The sequence below is a fragment of the Cornus florida genome, unplaced genomic scaffold, assembly GCF_030987335.1.
Source record: "Cornus florida cultivar Cherokee Brave unplaced genomic scaffold, ASM3098733v1 CherokeeBrave_3.0.0_Hap2_Chr09, whole genome shotgun sequence".
In the NCBI taxonomy this organism is placed as follows: Eukaryota; Viridiplantae; Streptophyta; class Magnoliopsida; order Cornales; family Cornaceae; genus Cornus; species Cornus florida.
Genome location: NW_026775579.1, coordinates 82129651 through 82139338, shown reverse-complemented (window position 1 = coordinate 82139338; position 9688 = coordinate 82129651). Strand labels below are relative to the sequence as shown.

Below are 9688 nucleotides of genomic sequence, written 5' to 3'. Positions count from 1 at the left end.
TTGGGAATGAGTCGACGAGAATGAGATGTTTATGAGAATTTTTTTAAGAGTTCCAATGGGATCCAACCACGTTGTATTCGTAGGATGAGTCGACAATTAACGTCGAAAGACCTATCATTTTTCTTTATGTATTCTTGCCTTTGTTTCATGGTTTAGATCTGGACTGAAAGTGAAATCTTGATCTATATTTTACTATTATATTATAATTTTAATTGATAAATATTTATTTATTATTATTATTTTTTTTCATGAATGAAATTTGATAGCAATTACACAGGGCGAATAAAATATAAATGAAAGAAAAATAAAGAATACATTAAGAAAGTTGCGGATCAGGTATGTCAAATTAAAGTATATATCAGGCCCACAAAGTTATAATTCAATATTTTTTTTGAGTTTTTGCATGGATATTTGGCACAATTGTTGAATTTAACGTTAATATGTCAAATTAAAGTATCAGGCATAGGCTGGTAGAGGGAGAAAGTGGGGATGGAAGGTAATTTAGGCATTTTAAGTTCTAGGGATGTCAGGGCGAATTAAACCAAATTTGAAGGGAGTGCCAAAATAATTTTTACTCAAATTTAATCTGGGAGTAATAAACTCAAACCTCTAAAAGTGTCCAAGCATTTAACACTAAATTTTTTATTCCATTGAAGTATTTAAAACATTTCCTATTCTTACATTAATGAATAATTATTTGTAATCAAAATGTTGATACGGTAAAATAAAGGGTATTCGGTTTAAAGGGGTGTGGATTAAATGATCATTTCATAATGGTTAATAAAAATATTGGTAATTTTCTTCGCCTAACAACATTTTTGGTTTTCAAACTTCAGAGAAGGATAACTAAATTTTTGATCAAAACTTTAACCAGTGATTTCTCAAAATCTTTCAGATGTCAAAGCAATTTACCCTAAAATAATAGTTAGTCAGCAAGAAAGAAGAGTTCTCAATGAGTTGTGAAATGAAGACTATTTAGATGTTTGTGGATAAGTTAAATTTTATTTATTTATTTATTTTTATTCAATCATCTCTTTCTCAACTTGTCTACTTGAATAATCTAATTTGACTTCTGAAGGAATCCGCAATATATATAATATATATATTTTTTATTCAATCATCTTTTTTATTTGGCATGTATATAAAATATATATTGTGACATTTGATTTCTTACGGACATTTTAAATTGATTGTTTTTGCAAATACATCATTTGAAAGGAAGGGAAAGAGAAGAGGGGTAGGAAAGTTGAATAATAGTAACTTTGGTATTTTTTCTGCCACAGTCACATATATTTTTTTTAGAAGAGATTTGAACTCTTGACTTTTCTTTGAAAAGTAAAAAGCTGATACCATTAAGCCACTGGCCCGTTAGTGCTGTAGTTATATATCATCATTAGATTTTGCATAAACAAGTCAAATATTAATGATTTAAATTAATTTTCAAGTAAATTCTTAAATTTTCATTTTATTTTAAATTTAGTTACCAACAATTCTGAAATACCTTCATAAAGAAACAACAAAAAAATCTTGACATATAATGGATGCTTTTGAATTATGACTTAATTATAATTAAATTTGTTTCTTTGGGTGTGTTGGCGATAATATTCTCGTGGTTCAGATCCATCGTCGTCAGGTATGAATACAAACAAATTTATTAGTTATTTTTAACATCTCTAACATACAATATTAATTTACTAATAAACACAGTTGATTAATGAATTTAATGTCCTCCAAAATTGTTCTGAAAGAGAAGCTGTCTTGTCCCACATAGACTTTCAGCTGCCCACTACCACTACTTTCAAAGAAAGGAAGAAGGGCAACGTGAATCCAGCTGGAAAAATGGAAAAGAATACGGTTGGCATAATTAACCATCTTTCGGACCTTTGACAATGTCACACATTACATTCATTTTACGAAATGTAATAGTTTTTTTTAATGTAAACACACCGAACAAATAAAGTGCTGAGAAGGGAATTAAGCTAGCTAGAAAGCAATAAGTATGGCCTTTCCTGCGGTGGACCTCTTGATCGGCAAGATAGTTTCCGTCACATATATTTTTGGATTTCAAGCTTAGAAAGGATTGGCATCCTCTCATGACAATATTACTGAAGGAAGAAAATAAATTTACGGGAAGCTTGAATCTTCCAAATGGACTTCTATAGGGACAACTGCTCTTGTGGACTGGAAAGGAAGATGAAAGTCATTGACTTCGCGGAGAGATCTTGCTAACTTGTAAGCAGATTTAACTGAAAAATTACCATCTGAAGAGGGGAACCAAAAATGGCGATCCGGACCACCTGACAACCTGAGAGGGATCTGAAAAATAAGATTATCCCTTAAGTTGAAGTGCTGACGGATCAAAACACGGTTCCAAGATCTAGTGTTATGATCAATAAGCTCTTTGACCTTCTTCAAAGAGCGATGCACAAAAGGGGAAGAAATAAAAGGTTTTGAGGGATCCGGTAGCCAATTATCAGCGCCATTTCCCACCCTCCAAGCCATACCTTTTTTGATGACATTTTTAGTTGCTGATATCCCTCTCCATCCCCAAGAAGCATTCGACTTCTGAAGGAATATGCAAGCTTGTGTTGGCGGGTATAAAAAATATATATTGTGACATTTGGTTTCTTACAGACATTTTAAATTGATTGTTTATGCAAATACTCTTTAAATTTGAAGGAGTCCTTTGAAAGGAAGGGAAAGAGAGGAGGGGGTAGGAAAGCTGAATAATAATAACATTTGTATTTTTTCTACTGCAGTTATCATCATCAGATTTTGCATAAGCAAGTTGAATATTTAATGATTTAAATTAATTTTCAACTAAATTCTTAAATTTTCATTTTATTTTAAATTTAGTTACCAGCCATTCTGCAAATTCATTCATAGATAAACAACTACAAAAAAAAAAAAAAAAAAAAAAAAAAAAAAAGAAAAAAAAGAAAAAGAAAAAGAATCTTGACATATAATGAATGCTTTTGAATTATGACTTAATTATAATTAAATTTGTTTCGGTGGGTGCACTGGTGATAATATTCTCGTGGTTCAGATTCATCGTCACTAGGTACGAATACAAACAAATTGAATTTTGCATATCCCATACGTTATTTTCAATATCTCTAACATAAAAGATTAATTTACTAATAAACACACTTGATTAATGTCCTCCAAAATTGAGATGACCATGCTGAAAGAGAAGTTGTCATGTCCCACATGGACTTTCAGCTGCCCACTACCACAACTTTCAAAGAAAGCAGAGATGGAGGAAGGGCAACGTGAATCCAGCTGGAAAAATGTAATATAATATGGTTGGCATAATTAACCATCTTTCGTAGCCTTGACAATGTCACACATTACATTCATTTTACGAAATGTAGTAGTTTTTTTTAATGTAAACACACTGAACAAATTAAGTGCTGAGAAGGGAATTAAGCTATCTAGAAAGCAATAAGTATGGCCTTTCCTGCGTGGACCTCTTGATCAGCAAGATTGTTTCCGTCAAATGGTTGACGGATGGCTAATAAAAAGAGAGCTCTCTCAGAAGTAGAGGAATCCTAGGTGGAAGAAGTGAGAGGCATGGCCTACAGAGTTGAAAACATCATAGACGAGTTCATGTATCACAAGAACAAGCAACAAAGTGGGGATAAATTCAGATGGCTTTTCTACAAAACTATTGGCATTCCAAAGAATCTATGGGTAAAGCACCAAATAGCCACTGAGTTACAGATCATCAAGAGAATGATCAAAGATATTCCAGAAAGGAAACAACGTTACGGTGTCGATCTTCTGAAAGGAACAAGCTCGCATGTTGATCAAAGATGGATGCAAAACCAGGCGGAATCTGCTCTCTCCTTTAAAGATGACGATCTAGTTGGGATTGAAGCTGATAAACAACAACTGGTCAAATGGTTAACGGATGGCGAACCACAACGCACTGTTATTTCAGTGGTGGGGATGGGAGGTTCAGGAAAGTCCACCCTAGTTGCCAACGCCTATAACCACCGGAGTGTCGAGCGATGTTTTCATTGCTATGCATGGATCACCGTGTCCCAAACTTACGACGTAGAGGAGTTACTTAGGCGCATGATTGAAGAGTTCTACCGCCAATAAAACGAAGCAGTTCCAACTGACTTGAGCACCATGAGATACATAAGGCTGGTCGAGATTCTTTTGAACTACTTACGCCCAAAAAGGTATGTACTTGTTCTGGATAATGTATGGAGCGGTGACCTCTGGAAGGACCTAAAATGTTCACTTCCAGATGAAGGACTTGGAAGCCGTGTCTTGCTTACAACTCGGAAAACAGATATAGCTTCATCTTCTTTTGAAGTTAAAATCCATGTCCACAATCTTAAACCACTGGGAGATTCTGATGCGTGGGACCTCTTTAGCATGAAAGCGTTTTCAGACGATCCCAACAAGAGATGTCCTCAGGAACTCGAGAACTTAGCTCATGAACTTGTCGCAAAATGTGAAGGTCTACCTCTCGCAATTGTTACTTTGGGTGGTGTCATGTCTTCCAGAAAAATAGAATCGGAGTGGAGACAAGCTTGTGATGGCTTGAACAACTGGATGTCGAGCAACAACACCCACTTCGAAAGAATGAAAAGTATCCTGCTGCTCAGCTTCAATGATTTGCCTTACCGACTCAAGTGTTGCTTCTTATATTGTAGTCTTTTTCCAGAAGACTACCAAATTAAGCGAACGAGGCTCATTAGGCTTTTGATGGCAGAAGGATTCGTAGAAAAGGTCAAGAAGACAACACCGGAAGACGTATCGGAGAGTTATCTTATGGCACTCATTAACCGAAGCATGCTTCAAGTTGTGGAGAGGAATTCAGCAGGAAGGCCAAGGTATTTCAAGATGCATGATCTCATGCGGGAGCTTGCTCTATTGGTATCAGAAAAGGAGAAATTTTGCACCGTCTACGATGGCACTACCCTAGGCAGTGATCAAGAGAATGGAGCACGTCGCTTGTCAATCCAAAATGGTGACACAGACCTACTATTTAAATCATGGAAGAGTATGTCTCATATTCGCTCTCTTTTTCTATTTGTTGCTAATGTTATTTCTCCATCTTTGAGTACATTGCCACTAGCTTAAGACTTTTAAGAGTCTTGGATCTAGAAAATGCACCAATTGTAAAATTGCCAGATGAGCTATTGCATCTCTTCAATTTGAGATATTTGAGCCTAAAAGGAACTAAGGTGGAGGAGCTTCCGAAGTCCATTGAAAGACTCCAAAATCTTCAAACCTTAAACATTACAGACTCAAAGATAGACATGCTTCCAAATGGGATTACCAAGTTGCAGAATTTGCGGCATCTAATTATGTACCGCTTCAAAGGACTTGGTGTTGACTTTGATTACATGTATGGCACACCAGCACCGCCAAATATTTGTAAGCTAAAGAACTTGCAAGTGCTTTCGGTTGTAGAAGCAGAAGCAGGGTTGTTGAGAGAAGCAAGGAACATGACCCAACTCCGAACTATTTGCATTACAAAAGTGAGAGAAACAGATGAGGAAAACTTGTGCGTCTCGATCCAAAATATGAAACTTCTTTCCTACTTAGGCGTGGTGGTAACTGATGAAGAGGAACACCTTCGAATGGATGCATTCTCCATAGCTCCGCCCTACCTTAAAAAGCTCGTTTTGGGAGGAAAACTGGAGAAGGTGCCACATTGGTTTCACTCGCTCCAAACTCTCACAGCTTTGTTTTTGCATGGTCGAGGCTGACAGAAAACCCACTTCCGTACATCTAAGGACTGCCTAATTTAGGGATGCTCGTGTTGGGATTTATATGCCCTGGCATAGCAAATTCCTATCTGGATTATAGTGACATATGTTCCTGACATATCTGAAATATTTATGATTTATATAATTGGTGAATTCAATGTATTATGTTTCGATTCATTATGAAATTGATAATGTCGATGTAATTACAAGAAATATTTATATATATGTATGTGATGGCAATCAATGCATGATATATAAATAGTAATTATAAATTGTTCATAGTCGGTAATTATGGATGGATTCATAATTAATTAAGACTTGAACTGGATCCGCGTTAGGTTGAGATATATTGCGAGAGCCGTCGTATGCAATTACTCCCTATCACCGTCATGGCATTTGACTCTTAAGTATGAGAAAAGTATAGACTCTTTTATTAATTAATAATTACTTTGATTTGTTCGGCGGATTCTTCGGGATCTTTGGGTAGTTATGTAATTAATAGTTAGAGGGTTATATTTTCAATATTTGCATCATTGCTATTTGTATTTATTTTGTATTGATTATGGTTGATCACAAAGTAAATTCGAAGGCCTTCGTGTGTTTTTAGACAAAATAATTTATTATATATTTATTTATTTAAATTATTATTTTTGTCAAACAAATGTTTTATTGTGATCGAGCCAGAAATAATCAGAGGTACCAAAATAGATATATTAATTAAGTAGTCGGATTGATGGCTTTATTTATCCGATAACTAATTATGCATAGAAGGGTCAAAGTGCAATATTGACTTAGAGGTTATTTATTATTTAATTGGAGTTCAATTAATTTCTTTTAGTGGAGTAGAATTTAATTTATGAATTAATTGAATTGGGTCCATGGACCGGGCAAATTATTAATTCATTACAGTCAATAAAATAATAGGCCCAATGGATTCTCACTCATAGCCCAACTTGATATTGGAATCATATTAGATTTGAGACATATGAATTAGAGATGGAGAAGGATTTGTTGTTTCCTTTTCATTATTTTTATGTTGCCTATAAATATACATGGTCTATGTATATTTTAGGGGGGGATTTTTAATGAGAAGGAAAAAGGAATTTATTTTCTCTCTCTAGAAAATTAGGGTTTATGTTCTCATCTAATGGAGGCTCCCACAAGCCTAATTTTCCAAGGTCATTCATGGAGGCTTATGAGTGATTCCTAAAGGCAAAACAATTACCAAGAAGATGGAGATCTAAGAAGAAGGCATCTTGCTAAGGGATCTACAATAAGTGAGAACATTCACTTTAGAGGAAAGTTTTAAAGGTTTACTCAGACCTTTGATGTAAGTATTCAATCTGTTAATTGAATGATACATCATATTTTTATTTTTGCGTAAAACTTGTCTCTATGTGATGAATCAAGATTTATGAATCAAAATCCCTCGAAAAGTTTTTAAAACTTGCACGTTTCCCAACAGCTCGAGCTTGTTAATGCCTATACAGGAAAGAAGTTATGCTTTAGTACGGGATTCCACAAGCTTAAAAGTTTGCACTTGGGAAATTTTCCTCGACTAAATGAAATAGTAATAGAGAAGGGAGTGATGCCAGGTCTTCAAGAATTGAATCTACGTAGGTGCGAGGAGTTGAAGATGTTGCCTTGTGGTCTCAAAAATCTCCTGCACCTGCAAGAATTAAGTTTGTGGATGGTTTCGAGTGAGCTCATAGAGCGAATACGTTGAGAAGAGAGTGTGGATCGGCCAGAGGTTGGGCACATCCCAGTGATCAAACATTACTTCCAGTTACCACACGGGATGGTTTATGAAAAATTGTCCTGATTTGATCTACTGCAAGAAGGTGATACATTATCTGTTTTGTGTTTCATTAAAAAAAAAAAAAAAAAATACACATTTCTTTCCTTCTTGTGCCCTGTATCATTTGGACATAGTCTGCCCCACGATGGTAACTAAAACACTTCTAGATTTATTTATCAAATACTTTTTGTGATTGTCATTGTTTTCTTCCATGTGATGTATCGGTTGCTAGCCCCAGCCAGTTCACTTTGTTTATTTCAAAATGGTACTAAGTAATTTCCTCGTTAATAAAATTTGGACATGGTGGATATATGTTGTGATGTCGAAGACTGTTTCAGGCAACTGTGGCCTATTGATCAAGACGGCTACATATGTAGTACATGGTGTTTTATGAAATTAAAAAGTCTCTGCTTTTGTTGTTGTTATTGTTGTTGACAATGCTAGTTTTATTATGTTTGAAGCAATGAAAGTCCTACCTAGCTAGTTTGCTTGGTTTGTCAAGGCATGGTGGATATGTGCAAACTACTACAAGTACATCTGCTTTTTATATGAAATAAAAGGTTTACCTGCTTTTGCTTTTGTCATGGTTATTGTTGTAGTTGTTGATGAGGCTGATGATGTAGCAGTAGTTGTTGATGTTGTTGGTTGTAATGTGGTGGTTCAGTCGTTGTTTATATTGAAATTTATCTTTGCTAATTTCTATTTTACTGTCATGGGTAATGATACAGAGTTACAGAATTAGATATATCCGATTAAATTATGTGAGTAAGAAATGACTTGTCTTTTGTGCCTCATGAAAGTATCATGATCGATTCCTCCTAAATGTAAATAATTATTTAGAGGCCACACTTACATACGTAATTCGAGTTTTACCTAATTCGTGTGAGAATGTCTTACACAGGTCTCATGAATTAGGTAGGGCAAAGTTCCGGACACCTGATTATTGAAAAGAAAAAAGAAAGCAAATGGTATGAACCACTGCTTGGGCCGGGTCTGGGGACCAGTCCAGCTTTTCTTCAATTTTGGCAGATAAATAGAAATTTAATTAATCAAAAGATAAATAAATAAAGCAAACTTGACTCCTCAAAATATTTTACCAAAATATTGTTTGGAAATATTTCAATATAAAGTGTGAGCGAGATTATATAAATTTAAATTGTCTAATATTAGTAGTTTTTCTTTTCTGGAATTTAATTATAATAGGTGTTTTTTCCTCGAATTTAGTTTTAATAGTTTGAAAATCGGGAACTATTTAGCAGATAAACCCCGGCATAGACAGTTTCAAATTAGGGACATGATGGTGTCCAAGACTTTACCTTGCCAACTCTTCCAAACCTTGGTGCTTAATAGTTGAAAGTTGAAACTATTAAATCAATGACATTTACGACTAACATGTGCCTGTTGTAAAATGTGCCTTTTAGGATTAAAATCATGGTCACTTTATGTTGGGCTTGGGCCTTGGTTGAAAAGGTATAAAGAGCTTCATGATTCTCGGGGATATTTTATTTGGATTGGGCCAAGTTACTTTACAATTTTGTAGTTTCTTTCCCTGGAACATCTTTTGGTTTATGGGTTTGGTTTGCCAAGTGTGGACCGTTTGGTCCCTTTAGCCCAACTCTTACCATTTATACAATTGTTTGAAATATTTTTGATTAAAAAAAAAAAAAGTAAAAATAAATTTGCTTGAAATTCTGAAATATATATATGTACAAGTTTAGGAAGTATTTAAGGGAATTTTTCACTGCTGTTTATAGTAGATTCATGTGGGTAAAATAATACCAATGAAATGATGGAAATTAAGTCAATTCTCATGAGTAAATCAAACTAGTTAATCTTTTCAGTTTGGGATATTTGAAGTTGAAAGGATCCAAGTTGAAGGAGCTTTCAAAGTCTATTGGAAGACTCCACAATCTTTAAACTTTAGACATTAAGAACTCAAACATAGAAGTGCTTCCAACTGGGATTTCTAAGTTGCAAAATTTGCGGCTTCTACTTATTTACCGCCACAATCAAAAAAATAATTTGGACTTTGATTATGTATTTGGCACAACAGTACCCTCAAATATTTGAATCTATAGAACTTGCAAGTGCTAACTTGTGTAGAAGCAGAAGAGGTTTTATTAAACAAGTGGGAAAATGACCCAACCCACAATGATTG

The 9688-nt window shown here is 34.7% G+C and overlaps 1 pseudogene; it reads left to right on the top strand.

The window, feature by feature from the left end:
* Nucleotides 1-3573: 3573 nt before the first annotated feature.
* On the top strand, nt 3574-5732 carry LOC132272982 (disease resistance protein RPM1-like; annotated as a pseudogene).
* Nucleotides 5733-9688: the final 3956 nt, after the last annotated feature.